Source organism: Mesoplodon densirostris, chromosome 12, assembly GCF_025265405.1.
Source record: "Mesoplodon densirostris isolate mMesDen1 chromosome 12, mMesDen1 primary haplotype, whole genome shotgun sequence".
In the NCBI taxonomy this organism is placed as follows: Eukaryota; Metazoa; Chordata; class Mammalia; order Artiodactyla; family Ziphiidae; genus Mesoplodon; species Mesoplodon densirostris.
Window position 1 is genome coordinate 6,812,182 of NC_082672.1, and position 24,507 is coordinate 6,836,688.

General features: G+C 38.0%; 1 protein-coding gene and 1 pseudogene across 4 annotated transcripts in view; one reads left to right on the forward strand and one right to left on the reverse strand.

Moving 5' to 3' along the window:
• The window catches only part of PRKN (parkin RBR E3 ubiquitin protein ligase), a 1,298,589-nt gene that overhangs the window by 538,071 nt on the left and 736,011 nt on the right, over window positions 1–24,507 (forward strand). The window lies entirely within an intron of this gene.
• LOC132500272 (protein SET-like) lies at window positions 3,222–4,100 on the reverse strand (annotated as a pseudogene).

The following is a 24,507-nucleotide window of genomic DNA, read 5'->3' on the forward strand; positions in this document are numbered from 1 at the left end:
GTGGCCTCTCCCGTTGCAGAGCACAGGCTCCGGACGTGCAGGCCCAGCGGCCATGGCTCATGGGCCCAGCCGCTCCGTGGCATGTGGGGTCTTCCCGGACCGGGGCACGAACCTGTGTCCCCTGCATCGGCAGGCAGACTCTCAACCACTGCGCCACCACGGAAGCCCCTGAGCAGCATTTAACAGTACTTAGTCTCTGCATATATGCAAAGATTTGAGTCCCTAAGTCTTAAGACCTCATTTACTCAGTCATTCACAGTGAAGTGTATATCAAATGAAATGAGCCAGCTAGTTTCTAAATGTGTGCAGCTCCAGAAAGAAGCATACAGTTTTATTAGCTAAAATCATACGAGACTAAATCATACCAAAATAACATACTAAAATCATATAAAACCAATCTTTTGAAGACAAAGGGGACTTTAACACCTACTATTCCACACACAGATTTGTTCTGGGTCTGTTTCCAGTAAAAGCTGACTATCTTACAAATTCTAGACTAGTTAAGTTAGAAATGGTTTACATTGTTGATGTTGACATTGTTCCTGTTCCAGTAGGAGTACATTACAGAGGGCAAGATCGACATCAGAAATGGCACATTTTAATGGATTTCTAAGAAGAGAAACAGTTGTAGATATTCACTGATGCAAATAACAGTGATGTAAAGCTGGTCATTTGTTTTCTTTAATTTAAAAAAATATTAAAATAATCCAAGGAGAGTGAAAATCAGGGTCAGTCCCTCCATGTCCAGTCTGAGCTCTATTTGAGGGCTTTCATGAATCAAATCTGCAAGTCTAAACCTGATACTTGGTTTTAAGGGTTAAGAGTACCTAAAATAATAACGTTAAAGTGATCAGACATCTTTGTGTAGAATAGACACTTCTGCTGTTAGTTCCATTCTGTCTTATTTTGGTATGGTGAAGCAGGACCAACTAAAACAGTATTAATTTCAGTCAAATTGAATAGAATGGCAAGGCTATGAGATAAACTGGGAAACTGAACAAACAGCATCCAAATAACAGTCCTTTGAAGTGAAAATTACTAGCATAGCTGCCGTAAAGTGTAATGTGCCCCTTAGTATAATCTGCTTTCAGAAAAATAAGGCTGCTTCTTTTCCTTTCGAAAAAAAGAAATAAGGTTGGATATGAAATGGACAAGAGTGTGAGAAGCTGTGCAGTGGAAGGGTCCAGAGGGAAGAGAACAAGCGTTTCCTTTTTGGGGGAAAGTCATTTATCAGAGAGTAACAACTGAGTCCTGGTGCTGTAGATCAGTGGTTCCTGGACTTGTGGATTTTTTTTCAAAATTATATTTTGAAAATTTTCAAATATACAGAAAAGTTGAAAGAATTGTACAGTGAACATTCATATACACAGGACCTAGATTCTGCAATTAATATTTTATTGTAGTTTCTTTGTTACCTAAATATCCATCTATCCATCTCTAATCACTTACCAATCCATCTTGGTTTTGAGGCATTTTAAAGTAAATTAGAGACATGATTACACGTCATCCCTAAATACATTGCTACATAACGAACACCACTATGTAGAGTTCAATACTTGTGTATCATTTGCTTTTTTTAAGTATATATATATATTTAATAGATCTTTATTGGAATATAATTGCTTCACAACAATGTGTTAGTTTCTGTTGTACACCAAAGTGAATCAGCCATATGCATACATATGTCCCCATATCCCCTCCTTTGTGAGCCTCCCTCCCATCCCCCCATCCCACTCCTCTAAGTCATCACAAGGCACTGAGCCAATCTCCCTTTGCTATGCTGCTGTTTCCCACTAGCTAACTCTTTTACATTCGGTATAGTGTATATGTCAATGCTACACTCACTTTGCCCCAGCTTCCCCATCCCACCCCATGTCCTCAAGTCCATTTTCTATGTCTACCTCTTTATTCCTGCCCTGCAATTAGGTTCATCAGTGCCATTTTTTTTTTTTTTTAGATTCCATGTATATGCATTGGCATACAGTATTTGTTTTTCTCTTTATGACTTACTTCACTCTGTACGACAGACTCTAGGTCCATCCACCTCACTACAAATAACTCAATTTCATTTCTTTCTATGGCAGAGTAATATTCCATTGTATGTATGTGACACATCTTCTTTACCATTCATCTGTTGATGGACACTTAGGTTGCTTCCATGTCCTGGCTATTGTAAATAGAGCTGCAATGAACATTGTGGTACATGTCTCTTTTTGAATTATTATTTTCTCAGGGTATATGCCCAGTAGTGGGATTGCTGGGTCATATGGTAGTTCTATTTTTAGTTTTTTAAGGAACCTCCATACTGCTTTCCATAGTAGCTGTATCAATTTGCATTCCCACTAACAGTGCAGGATGGTTCCCTTTTCACCACAACCTTTCCAGCACTTATTGTTTCTAGATGTTTTGATAATGGCCTTTCTGACCGGCATGAGGTGAAACCTCATTGTGGTTTTGATTTGCATTTCTCTAATAATTAGTGATGTTGAGCATCTTTTCATGTGCCTCTTGTCCATCTGTATGTCTTCCTTGGTGAAATGTCTAGTTTTGGTCTTCCGCTCATTTTTTTTTTCATTAGGAGAGAATTTTATTTTAAAAGTGTCATCTTAAACTGCAAGGATGTCTATTAAACATCACAATTTAACATGCCAAAGGAGAAGCCATGTTGTCAAAATGCCCACTTAACCCACCCAAACATCTCAAACCCACCCTTTGCTGACCTTCTGTAACCCCATTTTTTAAAGTTTTTTTTTTCTTTTTTTAAACAAGAGAAAGTAGACAGATACATGTTGGTAAATGCTAACTGTCCATATTCACATAGAGACACGGTGTAATCTCTGAGCCCAATATACAGAGAAAGGAGGAAAGAAGCTAGAATTCTATGCACCCTCCAGCTTCCAGCAGAGCTAAGGGAGCAGAAGGGTCTTCTTTTTTCCCACAGAGCATGGTGGTGTTGATTCCATAAAGTTTTTGTTGAGACAGGAAGAGATAAAAATGAATTTGGAACAGAAAGGGGTAGATTCTTTTCCCACTGAATTCTGCTCAAGGCATTTCCCCCCAAAATAAGTTGTGAGCCATGGTATAAAGGAGAAAAGAGACCTCAAAAACAGGGCAACTGAGCACAAGAGGAGAAGGAGAAAAAAAAAAAAAAAAAGACTGCAACTTGCTCCCAGGGACTGGAGAAAATTAAGAAAGGAAGGTTGGAATCCACCAGTGTTCCATTAGTCATCTTCTCCTTCATCTTCCTCTCCTTCCTTCCCCCTCATCATCATCTTCATCTTCTTCACCTTCATCCTCATCCCCTTCTTCATCAGTATCTTCCAATCCTTCTTCCTCTTCATCGTCATCGTCATCTTCTTCTCCTTCCCTTTCCTCATCATCCATGTCCAGAACCAAGTAGTACTGTAATGGATTTGGCCAAATATCATCTTTGATGACCTCTCCTAACTCATCTGCACCTGCATCAGAATGATCAGTAAACCAGGTGAAGAAGCTTTCTGGGTCCTCATGCTGTCTCTTCCTGCTGGCTTTATTCTGAGTTTGACTTGAACGTTTGTCAGATCCTTTCCGGATTTCCATTTGATTTCAGTGGACTTTGAAGATGGATCACCACTCTCATTCAGATGAAATTCTTTGGAGAGAACTTTATTTACAAAGTAAGGGTTTTCTTCAAAATAAAAATCTATTTTGTAACCTGATTTAATATCTTCAAATTCTGTCACTTTGACTCTTGTCAAATAATGCAGCGCCTCTTCATCCTCCTCCCCAAGCAGTGCAGACACTTGTGGATGGTTAACAAATGTTGTTACCCCAAAATTTGGGATTTTGGCGATCAATTCCAACCTCTTCCTAAAAAATGGTTGGCGGAGTTTGTTATATTTCTGTTCTACTTTCAAAATCTCCTCACTGGCTTGTTCGTTAAGTCTGTCTATTTCATTTTGTACTTCGTCAATATGTTGAATTGCTTCTTGCTGTTCTTTTTCTTCCTTCGGCAAGTTCGGAGAAGCAGACATTTCCTCTGGCCTGGAGGCAGGAGTCCTTCTCGGTTTCTTCGGTTTCTTTGCTTGGGGTGGAAGTGAAGACTGGTGTTTGGGGGCCATGCTGGGAGAAAAGCCAAGAATCCACCCAAGGGAAGAAGCTTGTACCAGGAGCTCTGAGAACTCTTCCGCTCATGTTTTAATTGGATTGTTTGGTGTATCTTTCCAGAATCTTTCATATATATATATATATTAGATGCCAGTACTTTGTCAGATATATGTTTTATGACTATTTTCTGACAGTCTGTAGGTTGTTAATTCATTTTCTTTATATCATCTTTTGATGAAGAGACATTTTAAATTTTAAATGTATTACTCTTTTATAGTTATTGCTAGAGTCTGTCAAAGAAACCTTTGCATAATCTCAAGTCATAAAATATTCTCCTATGTTTTCTCCTAGACACTTTATAGTTGTGGCTTTTCCATTTAGATTTAGGATCCAGCTCATGTTAATTTTATTGCGGTGTTAGGTATGCATACCTATATGTATATGCACTCATTCCTTTCCCCTTGGTTGACTTTGTTCATCAAAATCAAATGCCCATATGTGTTTAGGTCTATTTCTGGGCTCTAGATTCAAAATAACACCATTTCTGTATAAGGACACAGTAGAGATATCATTAGTAATACTTGACAACTTTGAGTTTTGACATGATACCCCCAGTAGATTTTCCAGGATCTTTGACATAAAGATCTGGAATTCCCAGCATAGGAGTATATTGCATAGAAAATACTTAGTTTCTAATATTATGTGTAAAAATTAATGTTACTTTTTTGTGGTAGAAATATCCCTCCACCGTCTTCATAAACTTGGTGGAAAACTTCAGTCAACACATAAGCTTCTAACGTTGTTCTATAACTTACAAGCCTTTCTGCTATATTTCATTGTAATAAACATTTCAGTGTAAATACAATTTCTGAATTCCAAATGAAGTCACTTTTTAAGATTTCTTTTGTTGTCTAACAAAATTCCAGAGTACCAAATAGATTAGGGCGTTCCCATGCATAGCATTCACACTCTACATATAAAAAGTGCAGGGCTTCCCTGGTGGTGCAGTGGTTGAGAGTCCGCCTGCCAATGCAGGGGACATGGGTTTGTGCCCCGGTCCGGGAGGATCCCACATGCCCCGCGGAGCGGCTGGGTCCGTGAGCCATGGCCGCTGAGCCTGCGCGTCCAGAGCCTGTGCTCCGCAACGGGAGAGGCCACAACAGTGAGAGGCCGGCGTACCTCAAAAAAAAAAAAAAAGATTGGTCACTCGAAAACTTTTTTTGATAAATACTAATTAGCAAGTTTTCTATGGCCATTATAAAATAACAACTGTCACGTGTCTACTTGATTTGCCCTAGCATTTCCACAACTAGTCTTCCATACTTCAGCAACTGTCTCATCCATTTCTACATGGGCATACTTTCTCAACCTCACATAACTTATTCATCTTTAAATGCCCTTTCACATAAATAATGTCTGCTCTCATTTTCATCTTAGTTTCACATGCGTACATTCTTAAATGTTTGTCAGTCACTGAGCAGGGCTATTCTTGCAGAACAGTGGGGTTGGTTTAATTGGGATGCAAAGCTTGTAGCTGCAGAGGGCACGCACATGAAGCCTAAGTCCAGATTTGTGGGTGCAGAGGAGATGCCGGGCACCAGGGGCAATGGTGGATTGTTGTAGAGTGGATACAAATGTGCACAGCACTCCCTCTCTTTAACTCACATTCTCACCTAGACAGCACTATTGGACCAAACTCTGCTTTCTAAAGGCATCATACCACACTGTGGGGCTGCTCCAGGTGGTGCAATGTGTTATGATGCTTTACTAGATTACTCTTCTGCTTAAAACTCATTTTTAAAAGAATGATTTCCTGACTGTTCCCATATAGTCAGTAGGAATTCTGTGCATATGTTTTATCTCTCAGATGTGGAAAGCATTACCTGTTTTTCTCTTTTCTCTGTTTCTGTTTTCTCTGGCTAAAAACTAGAGTACAAGTTATATTTTTTTCCCTCTTTATACTCTGTACTATTTATGGATTTCAAGAATGTCCCTTTGGCTTAAAATGAAGCAGCATGTTATACAGATTAAGAGCTATAATTGTTAGGAAAATGCTATAGGGCTTTTTAGCAAGTTACACATCACATTTGATTAATGAGAAATAATGGTAGACAGCATTCTTTATAGAGAAAATGTATTTACCATCTTTCTTTCCTTAAAATAGATGTGATTTAACAGGTGAAATGTCCTATGATTCCTCTCCTTCATGCAGACATAAAATTGATAGCCTCTTCCATATGGAAAAGAGTATGACATACACAGGAAGTTAGAGACATTGACATAATTGTCTTCAAAGTACAGACAGGCCTGGCACTTTGAGAAATTTTAAGTCGGTATTCACTCTATGAAATGATGGAACATAAATGAATAATAATATTCCTGAGGAACTGTAGTCATTTAAGGAACTTTCTTTAATGTAAGTTGCTAAGATTTAGGGAGAATCCTTTGTGTATTTGTTTGTTTGTATGTTAACAAGTTTTATGTTTGCATATAAGGAAGAAGTGTCTAATGGAGAAAATATATTACAAATTATGTTTCAGTTATAATGGTTGATTTAGTGAATTTTTTAAATTGAAGTATAGTTGATTTACAATGTTGTATTAATTTCTTCTGTACAGCAAAGCAACTCAGTTATACATACATATATATTCTTTATATATACATATAATATTATATGAATACATATTTATATTCTTTTCCATTATGGTTTAAATACAATTTTATCTCTACTTAATCAAAGCTTGTCGATTGCCTTTGAGAGGATAATATTCTGCCTGTGTTAGGCAAGCATTCATAGATGGCACACACTGCTTTCCCAGGGCCTATTTACTGTTGTACACCAAGCGTCCTGGTCCAATGTCCTCATCACACTTTCCAGAGGATTGTGCTCTCACCGATTCTCTAAGGAGACCTTGTGTGCTTACATGGTCAGACGTGGCAGACTCCGTGGATAAACCTGTGAGCTTTGGTAGTGAAGTACTTGAACCTAGCCAGACTGCTCTCATACAGTCTCCTCCTTGGAAGCTGGGAAAAGAGCTAATGCTGGAGTAATGTGTCCTCCCTCAAAGTTGAATTGGGTGGGTCGAGAGCCACCCTGTCCTCTCTACTGGAGGGATTCTGACACACCTCATCCTTGGGAGAACTCTTCCTTAGCTTGGTCCTTCTGTTGCCTCTGCTCGACAGAAAGTACCATCTTAAAGGGTAGTTCCTTAAGTTCCAGCATGGTCAGATGCTTCAAATAGTTCTCAGTAAGTTGGATAAACAAATAACAATTGTCCTAATTTGGGAACTTTTAGGGGCACTTGGGGATATCTCTTATGGTGAATTGTTCCAGGATAATTAAAGATACTTTCCTGGAGATATTTTTCTTCTGAATAACAAGTTACTTTGGGAAAATCTAACTGATCATTCTATTATGCCTTGTGATTCTTGTTAGTAAGCCCATAAAAGTGTAACTAATCACAGCAAAACTGTAGACAGCAGGAATTCTAGTCACTGGCAGAGATGTTGCCAAATGAGTGCAATGTGATTCCTTCTGGAAGACCCAAACCCTGAAGGTGTCCTCACTACATTTTGTGGAACGTACGACCTCATATTGATATATTCAGTTGCAAAATAATGTCATGCGGAAAAGAAGACATGCAGATATTCATGGATCTTAGGAAACCATTCATCTCTCTCACTGGAACCTGAATATTAAGTCTAGAACCTTCCCTATCCCTACAACATCCATTTACCCCATAAGATGACCTATTTATATTGCCATTAAGCCATCCTTAGATTCTATTTTGTCACTAATGATTAACAGTTAGTTTCCTAGATTAAATTCATTTCCTAGATTATATTTTTAGAGAGAATATATAAGCTTGATTAAAATGTCAATCCAGTAAATACTAATCTTATTCCTACTATGTGCAAACTACTCTGCTGAGTGCACTAGAGAATAAGAATGTAAGTAGTACCAAGTACCTGTCTTCATGGTATTTGTAAATCTAGTGATTGGGAACAGTGCATAAATAAGGGTAATGTAAAGAAAACTATGGCCACTTCCATAAGATAAGCATAAAGTACTATTGCATTTTAGAAAAAGAATGCTCACATATGAGCATCTATGTAATGCTCATAGATGATTACTAAATAAAAGGGAGTATTTAAGATGGACTCAGAAGATAAGTAGAATTTAATGGCTAGAGATGTGCAAGGCAAAGGCATTGAGATAGCAAATCATCTGATGTTTTTAAATGCAGAGGCTGGTCCAGGTAGGCTCTAAGGATGAGTGTGGGAGAGTAATAGAAGGTACAAATGCACAGGTAGGTGGTCTAGGGTTAGGGCTAGGGTTAGGATTAGAGTTGGAGTTACTGTGGATGGCCCTGAATGCCAGCATGGAAACTGACTTTAATCTGGTTTTTAGAGGAGAGCTAATGACCATTTGTGAGCAAAGGAATGGTGTGAAGCCACTGTGTTCTTGCAGGAACACACTAGCTTGGGACTGGAATATGGACTGCAGAGAGGAGGAGACAGAGGAGACTGATAATGTGGGACTAGTGGGAAGACTATAGTAGTCCCAGCAACAGGTAACAGGGACCAGTAATCGTGTTTTTAGGAACTGAGTCGTACAGGAAGGGGGCAGAAGAGAAATGGTCAAATGCAAGTCAAGGAAGGCAAGTCAGAAAAGAGGGGATGGGCAACCAAATTCTAAGGAGAATGTTTGCAAGAAGAGGTGCCTAAAGAAGACATTTTAAAAAATTCTCCTAGATTGTTCATAAGATTTAAAATGTCACCATGTGTAAAATGGTTGCACAATATTTTAGTTCCTTCTCTACATCAAATAATACACATTAACCATAATTTTGGATTGTATTTAATATTCACATGAATTAATATGCATGAGAGGGCAGGCTCGAAGCAAGTTCAAATTTTATCCAGACATATAACATCATATGATTTTAAACAGTTTCATACATTGCTTTTCAGTGGGACACTTCTCTTGCTCAAGTAGGTGCTAAGCTTCTGAAACGTAGATGTTCTTTTCTTCTTGTAGACCCAGAACAGTGCCGAAAGTGAGCAAGCAGTAAACACTTAATGATTCATTTAGAGTTAAATAATTGTGATAAGTAGAACAGGTATTTGTGTTCTTTTCTGCTTTTATGCAATCACAGTGACTTTGCTCACTTAAAACTTTGGCCTTTTGCACTTGCACAAGATAAGAATCCTGTTTCAGTGAGGTTAGAAAGATAAGAGCAGCATATTTTCAATATTCAGAACCACTGTGATGGGAAACAGAGGTGCAGCATGTACTATTTCCTGAGGAGAAAGTAGAGACCAACCACTGAGACAGAAAACTGAGTTGTTTTTTGTTTTTTAAATTAATTTTTATCATCTTTATTGGAGTATAATTGCTTTACAATGTTGTGTTCGTTTCTGCTGTATAACAAAGTGAATCAGCTATATGTATACATAGATCCCCATATCCCCTCCCTCTGAGTTTATTATTTTAAACTATATGATAGATCACATCTGTAATCCAGAAAAATCCTTCCTAATGGTATTCCTTTTTAAAATTTTAGTTATTTAGCAGAACCTTGTATTATATTACCTAGGTTTAATCAACTAAATAGAAATTATTAGAAAAATCGGTTACACTCTGACAATTACATTCTGGTCCATGAGTTGGCTTCTAATAAATGATCAAAATCAATAGACTTCTAGCAGGAAATCGCAAGGAAAAATATCATGGAAGAGTTTAATATTAAATCACATATTGCATTAAGAAATTAATACAAATTCTCCTTATAAAATGCAAGCTTTTTTTTTTTTTTTTTTTGCGGTATGCGGGCCTCTCACTGCTGTGGCCTCTCCCATTGTGGAGCACAGGCTCTGGACTAAAATGCAAGCTTTTGATAAAATACAGAGACCACTAAAGCCTCAAGTCCACAATATACATGACAGCAAAAGTAAGAAACTGAATATGGCTACAATTTGAGGGAATGAAAAGTCTTAACGTTTTGATTGTTTCTTGATTCAAGACATCTAACCAGTTTTGCATTATGGTCTCAGAAATATCTGGTAAAACTGTTGTAGAACATTTTGAAATTAATTTAATCTACTTTCTGTGTACTAGTGCATTTTTACATTATCAAATTACAAATTATCCTGAAAGAGCATAATCTAGGCCTTTGGGATGCCTTTTGAATTTCCTCTGTAGTAATTAAATTTCCTAAGCATTTATGGAGTACCTCTTATGTGCCAAGCCATTTGGTATATTCTTATGATACAGAGATCAATCGTGTTTTTGTCTGTGCCCTTAGAGTCCACCTTCTAGCTGGAGCAGCTGTTTGGTAAAGCACTTCTAGAGAGTGTGAGATCTACTTGCTACATATGAGGCATGACCAGAATGCATTACTAACCTTGATGAGGAAGTAGATCATTCCTGTAGGAGGAAACAGGAGAGTTAACTTAGGAGAGGGAGGAGCAAGGTATAAGGGGACTCCGTAAAAACCAAACAAAACCAACAACTAGCATAAAGTCTGAAGCTCCACGATGTCTTTGGGATTCATGGAGGCGCTCTTGGAGATGGTGCATTGTTTGCAAATGTGTGTGGGACAGGTTTGGGAGAAAAAGTCAAGAGAGAATAGAATAAAAAAGAGAGTAGAAAGGGGATCTAGGATGGGGAAGCAAAAATGCAGCCCCCAAATGAGTTGGTAGTAGATGTTTTAAATCAACCAGATTAAAATGTATCACGAGGTTTAAAATGATTCCTGATTGCTAACTCAATAATTTAATCCTTTTCAGTTCTACCATGAAGAAATAATTAGAAATGGCATCAAAGATTAATGCATAGAGATGTTCACAAAATGTTATTCACAACCAGGAAATACTGGAGACAACCCGAGCATGAAAGGGATGGAATGATTAGGCAAATCAACCTTCCAAATAGGGCCACATGGTCTGGAGACTTTGCAAACCACACATTCATGATGTCCAGCTCTGTACCACCTGTGGAGAAAGGGAGGGAAAATTCTCTGCCTATCTTGAGTAATCTTATTTTTGGATGAATGGATGTAATTCCATCAAATAGTTCTCTTTTACTATAATTGCCAATCAATATAAGGATGTAAATATTCAAAATATTGAGCTTAACGAAGGAAAAAGATCTAGGGGAAGGAGCATATTTGTGACTCATTTTACTCTTCCTGGCCAGTCCTCTCTCCACTTTTATTTATCACAGATAAATCAAATCAAAGAATCAATGAAGGGTCCTGATTTCCTTCAGTCCCTTACATACTGCAGACTTCATACATTCTTCTATACATATTATTGAAAATTGTTTTATTGTCACTTAACACCTTTTGGTTTTAGTTCCTTCTTTAATTGAATTTGTATTTCCTTTGGTTCTTTTTTCTTTTGTTGCTGAGGACTTAGCCAGGTCTGAAGATTTTCAGAATGTGGCTCGTGTGATGAGCTTTGAAAATGGCTTCTTAGGATGGATGAAGGAAAGTTTTCCCAATAATTGAGATTGCAGTCAGTGTTTTAGTCCTTTGAGTTCGTTCAGTTCTGTTCTTTTCTGCTCGATAGACCTTACCTTGAACGTTATAAGATTTCATCCATGAAACTTATGAGATTCTACTTGGTGCCTTTCAAGTTGAAATTCAGTCTTAGTTCTGTCTATACTCCTGGCAGTCAAACAGAGCTTCTTAAAAAGAAAATTCAAATACAATCCCAAATTCTCTGGTGAGAGTAGATAGGAATTTTGATGCAACAGATTCATATGAGCAGAATCAGGATTGATTTTCCCCTGACTTACTTGACTATTTAAATTAATTTTCACTTGATTGTTTTTTTGCAATTAAAGTAGTGATATGCCAAAATATCAGACATTTGATGACTAAGAATTGTGTAGATGAAGAAGACAGTGTTAAAACAATAGTAAGCCTGTGCCAGGAGATAAATGCTACGTTTTATTCATCTCCCTGATGGAAAGTAATTTTTCTGTGAAAACAACTAAGTCATTTTGTTAATGATTTACTGAAAAGTTCATAAAGGATTTTGAAGAAGACTTCAGCATCTGAAATCCAGAGGTGAATTAGTATCCTTCATTTTAATATCTTACCATGTGAAATAGGCTGTACTCTTACGTAATCATGAAAGAGTATTTGCCAAAGGAAGAAAAAATGTCTATAGGTCAAGTTTCCATAAATATAAAAAAAAATAAAAATCATTGTGCCCTATTAAAAAAGAGGCTATGAGTTTATATGGAAAATAAAACAGGTTACTTCAATTATTTTTTACTACTTTGGTCAGTTCTGATGCATAAATAACCAATTATTTTTCTCTTCTGTTTTATATAACAATTTTTTAGACTCATTAAAATTTAATAAGAGTGAGGAGATAGACAAAGACAAAGCAGTTCAACAAAAATAACAGGTGTTCAGGACAACAAAGAGGACTTGTGCAGTGCCCTCTTCTAAAAACATACTCCACCTTATTTCAGTCCTTTTACTCTAGTTCTACTGTCACTAGAGTTAAGAACTTTCAGTATTTTCTTAATATATTAACATTTTTTGTAAGGTACCACTTAAAAAGCAGTCCTCTCAGAAACCTATATTGCAAGGTTTGGGGGCTAAATTGAAATGAATTTTTCATTCCTTATAAAAGTGAAACAAAATTTTCAAGCATTTTCTTACTTTTTTTCCTCCCAGTTCTTCTCAGCTTTTTTGTTGCTTACATAGGGTATCCCTGTTATGTAGAATGAGTCATAATGCAGGGTAGGTAGAAATCAGAATATACAGAGGAGACAGATGTGTCTTCAGAGGCCTTGGCCTATAACCAGCATTTTCCAGACTCTGATGGGAAGAGTCCCAGCTCCTCAGTGTACCCTCTCTAAAGGGTTTCATGGTCAAATAAATTTAGAATGTGCTTTACACTATTTTCCAGTCTTGGACATTTGCAATCATGTTAGCATTCTAAAAGCTCTACTTCATTTTTAAACTGTTGATTCCTATTCATTTATAGATTTCATAATCCACGAATAAGTTGCAAATTGCATATAAAACTACACTGTCCTGGACAATAATGTAGCATCATGACTCTCCTCAGCATTACCTTCTTATTCTTTCAGTGTCTTCACCTCATATTCCCTTAATATGTCTTCATTCCTCCCAAGAGGGTCACTTATTACCAAGATATACATATTGTGTTTCTCCAATATGTATGTGAAAGAACTATAAACTACTGTGCCTGATTATTTGATCATTTAAATCAGTTTTCACCTAATTTCAATGACCTCGGTTAAGGTGATGGGGCTGACTAGTCTAGGAGTGATAGGGGAAAAATTAAAAGCTAAGTTATGATGCTGCCATGTTAGGGAGATTATTGTAGACTAGAGCAGTCAGGAAGGGTGTTATGGAGGACACTGTGGTTCAGCTGAGTCTAGAAGCATGAGGCAAACAGAAGGAGAATTAGGGAGAATTTGGAGAATTGAGGTGACACACATCCTGGGAGATTGGGTAACTCTGTGAGTCAGTCACAACAAGACCACAAAAAGCTCCCTGAGTGGTGTTTGTATTTGGAAGGATAACGTGTATTTCCCTGGCATGAGTCAGTGGTGCAGGTCAGTCAAGGAAGAGCTTTTCTCAGAACCTCTCCAATCCTACCATCCAGCAGCCACTAATTACACCTTGGGAAAAAGTGGCTCTTGTCCCTAGGAGCTCCTGAGAAACCCTCATTATACAAAATCCCTTAGTTGTAATGAATCCCCAGCGTATTAAACCTAAGGATACCTAAAGCATTATAATTATCTGATTTTTTCTGCTTAATAATGTTCCACAGAAGAACTTTTTATCTTAGTAAACTAATCAATGTAAATTTATTATCATGTATCTAAGCATAGGCAGTGTTTATTATGTCTCATACACTTTTTATCTTATAGAAATAGATTCTTGCTCTATGTGAGGAAAAAATTGCTTTCAAATTAAACACATTATGTCATTTGAAGATACTTTTATCTTCATAACTTTTTTCATTCTCTCTCTCTCTTTTCTTAAAGTGGGATGAAAAGACAGAAACCAGCCTGTGTCCATTGGTTATGGTCCATGGTGAATATTTTTTTTTGTAAGACTGTGTTTCCAAAAGGAAAATTCCTCTGTCATTCTGAAAATAGTCTCAGGCATTAAAATATCACATTCTAAAATGTCGTTAATTCTCTTTTCTTGTGGCTGCTCAGTTTTCTTGTGAAAGACTTCTATGGACTAGATAAAAGGAGGGGAAAATCACTTTTCGCCTAAACCTTATAGCTTCCACAAGAAGCTATTCTAAGAAAGGGCCTGGGAGGTGGAGGATTGAGAAGCTGCAAATATGGAGAAAGAGACTGGCATATGTTTAAATCATATGCTTCTGAAGTTTGAGCATGAGATTTCATTTTAGAAGAAGTTGCCCTTGGGAATAGAGGAATGAAGTGCCGGGCACCTGTTTGTCTGATGACAGCCAAGCTTGAGACAAACTCTGGGCCAGCCGGGTTGCCCACCTGTGCTGCCAAAATACCCTCAGATTCAGCTCTGAGTGTGAACGGCATGTGTTTCCTGAAGATTAGTGAAGAGGCAGTAGAAGGTTCAGGTCACCTACTGAATCTTCTAAGCCCCAGTGCTGTTCAATATTCCGGCCATCTCTGCTTTCCTTCCTCTCTCTCTCTCTATTCTGACCTTAGAATCTCCTCTGCTGTCTCGATCGCTTCACACAGATCTTCACTAGTGGCTTCTCTAAGCTTTGCCCGTTTCTTTTACTTTTATTAGAAGCTCGATTATATTATATAGTCCTCAGTCTCAGGTGACATTTGAGTGTTTTTATAGATTCAACCACCATGAATGAAAGCTCTGTAATTGTTTGACTTACTCCATCTGATGTGGGAAAAAAGAATAAAGGAAACTGGACAGTTTCCTTAAAATAGGTAAATAGTTCACCATTTCCAGTCTGTATCAAGCATGAGCAAACCAGAGCTGCTTGAACATCTCCTCCATTCCTGGTATCTAGACAACAGGACATTTTACCATGACAAAGCCTGGCAGGCAAAGCTCTAACTCAGTTCAGTCTTTCTTTACATCATTTGAATGACATGTTAATGAGCCTTTGTAAAGGCAGGACCCAAATATAATTGTGCTGGATTTATTTTTCCCCGGTGCAGGATCTTTTGCAAAAGCCCTTCTGGGCTGCATTTCTTCTGGAGTGTGTCTTTTTTCAGAATAACAGCTTGATGTTCTTTTCACCTGAAACAAATACTGCCAGGGGGCTTCGTGCTCTAGAGCAGGCCTATAATAACAAGGCCTTGGTGTGGGGAGCCATGGAGATTTTGCCCTCAGGAACTAATTTACGCTCTCAAGCTCTTGGGACAGCATATAAATCAGGAGTGAAAAATAGCAGAAACAGAAGAGCCCCCAAACTCAAATATTTTAAATTCACATTAAAAACATTTTGACAGTGTCTCCTAAGGGTAAATGTGTCCATTACAGATTTACCCATACTTGAGTTATAGCTGTGATGGGTCCTTTTCACTGTCATCGTCCATCAGGTAATTTTTAAAATATCCTCTATTTCTGAACTTACTGACACGTTTATTTTCTTGAAAGGACACTGCCATTACAGTGGGTTTGTTCAGTATTGGAAATGTTGCAAGAAGCTAGTTCACTGAATTCCCATTGTATTTCACTGAATCAAGGAATCTACATTTTAGGAGGTAGAATCTATCCAAATGCTATACTTTGGGGATTAAGATGCCTATGATAAAACCCATGGATGTATTTATAATGCGTAACACTTTCCACCACGAAGCATTCATTCACAGTGGGCTTATGTATTCAGAGCAGTATGCCTCAGTGTTCTCAGTGCTCCTCTAGAATTCCTGCTCGCCCATCAGCCTCATTCCCTGCAGACCCTCCCTCCCTCTCTTGGCTGCCTTTGCCGTCTGCACATTAGTGCACAGCACTGGATGCAGGCATGCTGCTTGTGCATAGATGTCTGTGTCTTACTTACAGATAAATAAGCAGGATTTTCTGTCCTGAAAGGGCCCACACCCTGGCTGCTTACGTGAGCATCCTCACTTGCCAACACACTTGGACCTGATGTCCTCTAAAAAATGTCAACTTCTGCCTTGGCAGGAAGTATAAAAGGAGGCTTTATTACATATTGTCTTTACCTCTCAATTCATACCCATCATTGATGAAAATCTGACTTGTATCTCAGAACTTCCTAAGTTCCTGACTGCTGGTCTGTATTAGATTTTTATTACCCAAGGCCCTTTGGCTTTTTGTAGGGAAGAGAAGAGGCATGGATGACTCAAGAGTATATTCCATATTACAGTTTCCTTTTGCGTGTTTGGCTAGCTGTTGCTCCTTTATTTTAGACCTCTTCCTTCATTTCAAATATATGGTAACTGATTATGTTTTTGCATTCTGGCATATATCACCTTGGCTTTTATTTATTTGTGTGTGTGTATGTGTGTGTGTTTTGTTTTTTGTGGGGTTTTTTTTTTGTATTAACTTCATAGGATCCTTGTAAGGATTAAGTAAGGCTTAATAGCAAGGTTGCTATTACAAGGGATCTCAAAACTCCCTGGCTTCTAATCATTGGTTTTTCGGCAGCTCAATTATTATCTGATAGTTATTTTGTAGATGCAGAATCCACAAACGTAGTTAGTTGGATCACGTTAAGGGGTGGTATTATCAGAACTACGACACCATGATACATCTGACTGTCCTTTGACATTAGATGATCCTCCAGGCCAGCACTCACTTGTAGCTGTGCAGCCCCATCTTTGGGTTGTGCCAGAGTCATATTGCTTCACTTTGTCTCCTTGGAATTCTCTCTTATACTACTCGTAACTATCATCTCATTTTATTATTAATAAAGTATTTCTTCAGACATGTATAATACAATTACCTTGATTAAAAATTTCTTAGTTAGAATTATAACCTAGTAATGCCTCCCCAGGTATCATGGCCATGTATGAGATCGTCCCAAATTATCTCCCTGGTGATCCCTAATTTCATTCTTAAGAGTATGACTTAAGGGATTTCCCTGGTGGTGCAGTGGTTAAGAATCCGCCTGCCAGTGCAGGGGACACAGGTCTGACCCCGGGTCTGGGAAGATCCCACGTGCGGCGGAGCAACTAAGTCCATGAGCCACAACTATTGAAGCCCGCGCACCTAGAGTTCGTGCTCCACAACAAGAGAAGCCAACACAATGAGAAGCCCACACACTGCAACGAAGAGTAGCCCCCGCTGGCTGAAACTAGAGAAAGCCTGCGTGCAGCAATGAAGACTCAGCACAGCCATAAATGAATGAATGAATGAATGAATGTATGACTCAAAATTGGGGTTAAAAGCACCCTGTCCTTACCTTCATATACTAACTACACTTTAAAATGGGAAGTTAATGTTTTCTTGAAAAGTGCTTCCTTTTTTATCAGAAAAAAATAACTATGTTTTCTAAATCTGTAAGATGCCATGAAATCATATTGAGTTGGGCATCTGGAGTGCTGAGGGGAGCTTATTATGCTGGATCTGTTTTAAGGTGGTAATCACATGTGTCTTATATCTCTTACATCATTGCCGGTCCCTTCTCTGTGCTGGATGCTGTGGGAGTGCCTTGTGTTCGTTCACTTGAGGGGGCAACGTCAATATAAAATCAACTAAAGAAAGGAATTGGAAATAGCCAACACAGAAGTGGTCTGATCCTGTATCTTTTTAGACAAGAATAAATAGAATACTGACTAAACATTTATTTTCAGTTTTGTGTCATGATATACACAGAGGAAGGGATAGGGTTGTCTCAATAGAAAATATAGAACATATATGAAAAAACCTGGAGGTTACAAAAACTAAGTACATAGGAATATAAACCAAGGACTTACATGTCAGTTAGGATGTTTTTAGCTTCGTATAACAGCAGGCTCATTCATATCATGTAACAAGTTCAAAGGTAGAAAGACTCCAAGACTGAGTAACTAAATAGCTCATGGCCCAGTTTGACTATCTCTATATCATACCCCAGTTTGGCTATCTCTATAGTCTACTATCTTCAGTATGTGATAGCCAAATGTCTATGTGCATGCTATATACCAAGAGAGACAAGTTATCCCTATGTGTAAATATTCCCAGGCACAGTGGTCCTGGCACATGAGACTTAGCACAAAATAATGAGGTGGTCCTCATTTGTAGAAAAAATCGTTTCCCAGACAACTAAATCACTATGTGGGGAAATCCCTATTGTTTTATTCCATAAATTCTTATTCTGAATGAAGAATTGTCTTTATCTGTTTGAACACTGGTGAGAACTATTGACATCCAGGTCATTATCAGATACCTAAATGCTTAGAGAAGCAAAATGCAGAGCTTTATGTTTACATATATAAAAGATATTTTAAAGGTTGTATTGCCCATGGTCAGAAGAAGAGTTCACTTTCATTAATAAATTGTATAGAAGTGAATACCTCCACTACAGGAAGGCTGCAGGGAGTTTTCCCCGCTGGAAATTTAATCTGATCTCTCTTCTAATTAGTGATTAAAAACTAATGACCAATGGGATTTACAGGGAAAAGCCTGAATACTTGATTAAGTTCTGAAAACTAAAATTGATGGGTTGGTACTATGCTAACTTATCCCATCATGTATTAGTCCTTTCATGTTTATCCTCATACTTTCACTCAATTGTAGCCTTAAGTCTTACTGAAAAAAAAGGTGCAAATGTGTTTCTTCACCAAAGCCGGTGAAGTGTTTATTGCCCATCAGGTGTGTTTGTCTACAAAGCTGGATGCAGTGGATACCAGAAATATGGCCAAGTCAGAGCAAAAATCCAAGATCACAGTATAATGGAATCACCTTAGCCCTTGGAGTCTGGGCTAATACAACTTTTATGGAGGGCAAAAAGCACTTCAAGCTGACCTAGATGCTGTTTTTGAGGTGCCAGTGGTCAAATAGGGCAAATACATTTAAATGGCTTTGCTGATGTAAATAAAAATGGTTTGGCTCCAATAACATGAAATCCTAGGAAAATATATTTATTTCAGCAGCAAGTGTACTAAAAGTAAACACATAAAAATATTAGCCTGACCATCATTGAGCTATAAAATAAGAGTTTTTAAATTTTTCAGGGGTTAATTTGATTTTGCCTTTGGTTTCTCCCTTCATCAAATTAAATTCTATTCATCCTTCAAGGACTCAACCCAAATACATTATTTTCCATGCACCTTTCATGATTACCATTTACCCAATATCAGGGTATGTTCATTTGCTTACTCATTCATTTATTTATTTGTTCATTCATTCATTCATTGCCACTCTGGTTTCCCTAGCAGACAGAGTTAGGGGCAGTGTTACCAGATTTAGTGAGTAATAACACAAGACACTCAGGTTGGTATTTCAGGTAAATAATAAGTACTATTTTTAATATAAGTATGTCCCATGCAATATTTGTATTGTACTTACACCAAAACATTATTTGTTGTTTGTCTGATTTCAGATTCAGTTGACCTTCCTTTTTTTTAGCTGGCAACTCTATTTAGGAATGTCAAGACTGAAGGGCAGTTAAGACACTCTTGGAATCTTTTAGGTGATGGAGAACCTCAAATAAAACAGTTAATGGAAAGGTCAGTTAATAGAAAGGAGACACCTAAAAGAAATTCAGGATGTAACATTAACATAAGCTGGTAATTGATAAATGTTAGTGGTGAAAGTGAGTGGTTAGGGCTCTAGTTCAGGTGACCAAGTAGATTTTTGTTCAACCCATTTTACTTTTCCTTTTTATCATTTTCATCTGTATAATCTTTCTGAGTGAGGTTTTCTACTAACTAATTATTGTTCATTGAACTAGCAATGTGATGTGAAGTCACACTGTCTGGAATCACTTCTTAGCACTGCCACTGACTTGAGTGACCCAAGGAGTGCTATTCAATCTCTGAATCTCTAGTTGCTTATCTTTATGTTAAGAAACATAGTGGGAATATATACAGCAAAATCAATTCCCACTGCTTGTTATAACTTTTGCCTTCTACTTTTTGTTTATATTCATCTTCTAATTTTTATAATGCATATAAATTACCTTTTAATTAAAATTTTAAGAGGCTACTGATATACTTTGATATAAAATTATTTTACATAGTGGTTTAACAAAAGGTGCTGAAACAATTGGTTAGCTATATGCAAAAAAAGAACAACAACAAGAAAACAACAACAACAACTACTACTACTACTACTATTTTGATCCATACCTTGCACTATATGGAAGTATTAACTCTCAAAGTGGATTATGGGCTTAAATGAACACCTAAAACTATAAAACTTCTAAGAGAATATAAAACATAAGAGAATATTTTTGAGACCTTAGGTTAGGCAAAGATGACACCAAAAGCACAATCCATTTTAAAAAAATGGTAAATTAGACTCCATTAAAATTAATAACTACTCATCCTCAAGAGATACTAAAAGCCTGAAAAAATAGACTGCAGACTGGGAGAAAATATTCACAAATCACATCTGATAAAGGAATTTTATCCAGAATATGTGAAGAACTCTGAATATAAAAGTAAGGAAAAAAATTGAACCATTTAAAAATGAATAAAATGCTTAAGTAAACACCTTACCAAAGATACAAAGGTAGCAAGTGAGTTCATGAGAAGATACTCAACATTATCAGTTAGTAGGGAAGTGCAAATTAAAACCACCATGAGGTAACACTATACAGCTATTAGAACAGCAATAACAAAAAAACAACTGACAAGTATATGGAGCAACTGGAACTGCTGTTGGGAATGCAAAGCGGCAGAGTCATGTAGACATACACTTACCAGATGACCCAGCATCCTCACTCCTGAACGTTGACCCAAGGGAAATGCAAACTTACATTCACACCAAATTTATACGTTCAGCTTAAAGCAGCTTTATTCATAATAGCCAACAACAGAAAACAGCCCAAATGTCCTTCAAGTAGTGAGGGGATAAACAAACAATGGTACAGCCATACAATGGAAGACCACACACAGACAGAAGGAAAAAATAGAAGACGAAAACATAGAAAAATTAATTATTTAAAAATGCAAGTCGTATCAGTGACATTGTTATTCAGATTAGATTTATCACAAGTAAATGGGAAAAAGACCAATGTTGCAATGTGAATAAAGAATTTATGAGTAAAGATAGAATAAGAAAGAGGGTATAGGAGGTAGACTATTTGGGGCAAAAATGATGAGTTCTATATTGGGTCATTGTGTTGGTATTATCCTTGGAATGTTCAAATGGAGAATGATAGTCCTATCCTCTACATTTTTGTAATGCATACCTTGTTGCACCTTTAAACATTTATTTAATTCTGCCTTGTTTTATAGCCATTTGATATGTTTCCCCAATGACATTATAATCTCCTGAGGGAGGAAACTAAGTTTTATTTATTTGTGTACACGATTAACACATTTTTTTTCAACAAAAGCTATTTTCTAAATCTATCACTATTACATGATGGTACGCAATTCATTGACTTCCAGGGTTGATTCAGTTGATCCGTTTGCAAAGGCCCATTTCTTCCAATCTTCATCTCCTCTTACAATTCCATTTATAATACACCTGAGACATTCAGTTGATCTAATGAAGTGATTCTTACCAGGTGAACTGTACCATTTATTTGAACTAACCTCGAGTACAGCTATGCATCAGTCACTGTCCCAGCCCCAGGTAGTATGAGTTGAAAGACACTGGCTGCGTTCACATGAAACTCAAAACAAGTTAGAGACAACTAGGATGGTCTAGTCATTAGTGTGATCAAAGAGACATGAATGTAGGGGGCTTCCCTGGTGGCGCAGTGGTTGAGAGTCCGCCTGCCGATGCAGGGGACACGGGTTCGTGCCCCGATCCCGGAAGATCCCACATGCCGCGGAGCGGCTGGGCCCGCGAGCCATGGCCGCGGAGCCTGTGTGTCCGGAGCCTGTACTCCGCAACGGGAGAGGCCACAGCAGTGAGAGGCCCGCGTACAGCAAAAAAAAAAAAAAAAAAAAAAAAAAAAGAGACATGAATGTAATTCATGGAACTAGAAAGAAAAGGCACCTAAGTCAGCCTGGGTGGTGTGAGTGGAGGTTTAAAAAAAATCTCTGCAGTGAATTTTGAAGAATGAGCTGAGATTATTTATACTGAATAGGTATAAAAGAAACAAAAAGCAGAATAGCTTTCAGCAGAACCTGGACACCTGAGATTTGCGGGATGGGAAAGTGGAAGTGGTTCAGCATGGCTGAAGCCAAAGTTTCATGAAGGGATGTGGAAAGACCAAAGATTGGGTAAGTCAGTGATTATAAAAATGTGCAGTCACGGTAGAATTGTCAAGGCTTGGTGACTGAGCGTGGGGACTGATGGTGAGGTAACAGTCCAGGGTGACTGGGTTTCTGGTTTGGGTATCTGAGTGTGTGAGGGTGCCATTCATTAAGGCAGGGAGGAGCCCATTCAGAGAATAAGGGAGTGGGTTCCGCTGGGCCGTGGTAGTCAGCTAGGGCTGCCCTGACAGCAGTGAAATGTATGCAGCTGGGACTCGGAGAGCAATCTAAGTGTGTGTTTCCCCAACAACTCTTACTTATTCTTCAAGTCAGTCCTTGCCTGGGTGCTGTTTCTTGTGAGAAACCATAAGAATCTTGATCTATTCATCAAGGCATTGTGATTAACTGCCGTGCACTAGACAGTGTTTGGGGCATCAAGTGAGCAAAGTGTGAGCAAAGCAAAGTAAACATTGTCCCCGTCATCAAGGAATTTATAAAGTCAAGGGTTGAATGAGGGAGACACAAAATAAATACAGTATTTAGAAACTGAGATAGATGTTATAGAGGGAATAATCAGGATGAGATGATAAGGAAATGAATGATGGGGTGGTTTGGACAGGGAGCCCAGTGAAGGGCGTTCTGAGGAGACACCATTTAAAATGACACTTGATGGAAGCAAAGGAAGTGGTTGCATACAGGCCAGGACAGCGACATGTCAGCCACTGGGAGTGGAAATGTGGAGGGTTAGAGTAGGAGAGAGACCACAGTTACACACTCCACAAGGATTCATTAACCAAACTAGAGAAAGAGTGTATAAATATAAAAATGAGATTCAAATTATGGAATTTGAATCAAATATTTTTCTAATAAAGGTTATTTAAAATTAGGTTTAAAGGGATACATTTCCATCAGGTGTCATTGTACATGACTGTCCTCATTTAGGGCAGTTGGAGACAAGACAAATATACCATGGGGTGAAAGAAACTCCTGACTGAACCTGAGCCATAGGAACATACTTGCTCATAAATTCTAAGAAAAAGAGAGCCTATTTGTGGTCTAAATTATTTCTTAGGTAGTAGTATTGGAATCCTGGAGTCTAAAACCGGACTGTCTTAGTTTACATCTTGCTTTAGCCCCTTGTTAAGTATGTGTCCTTGCGTTAGTTACTGAAACGTGCCTCAGTTTCTCATCTGGAATGTCAAGCTAGTAAGTTTAATGCCAGGAGTAAATGAATAACTAAATTGATTGTATTTAGAAAAATACCTGTCACATAGTATGTGCCAACAAGTGTTTACTATTACTATTACCATCATAAATGAGTCAGTGAAATGAAATCTGTGAGAGTGGTTACAGCACGGTTCCCATGAGGATGGTTACTGTCCCTTTGTCCTAGGTCAGGCTTCAGTGACAGGGAAACTCTGCCTGTGCAGAGCTTAAGTTGAGGGTCAGGGGCACAAGTGGGGCATTGGCTTTCCCAACTTTAGCAAAATCAGATTTCATGCCAAGCATGCGTGAAATCAGCTGTGTAAGCTGCTGTGCATTTCTGCAGTGGTGGAGCCCCTTGGGCGCGTGTTCATTGTGACCTTGGACCTGTGCCGGCAGCACCACAGCCTCCTGTCTGTGAGCCGCTTCTCAGAGACATTGTAGTAAAGCCAGAATCCATATGCCAGTTCCCTGAAGGCATGGAGCACGATATGGTTACATCAGATGACCTCTGACAGCATCTTTCTGCCGTTGGTCCTGTCCGCAATTTTGGTGAATAATTTCTGCCTTTTTTCTTTCTCACAAGAATATTATAAGAATTCATTAATGGTGCAAGGTACTTTGAACACCTCTGCAAAGTGCTTTCTTGTTATCTTATTACATTTGATATCTCTCCAATCTTTTGAAAAATGTAAATCATGAATATTAAAATCCATCTTCCATATTTTATGCTGTTTTTATCATGATGAGAGAATATTAATGTATCAGAGATTTGTACTTTTCTAAAGGTTGCTTTTAAGGTTCTCTCTCAGTGCACTTTGCTCACCTCCTTCAACATGTGGATGGTAAAATGGTCAAGATAGGATATTAAACATCTGCAATTTGAGAAAGAGATTGTGATGACAAGATCCATAACCGGCTCCTTCCTTTTCCCTCTT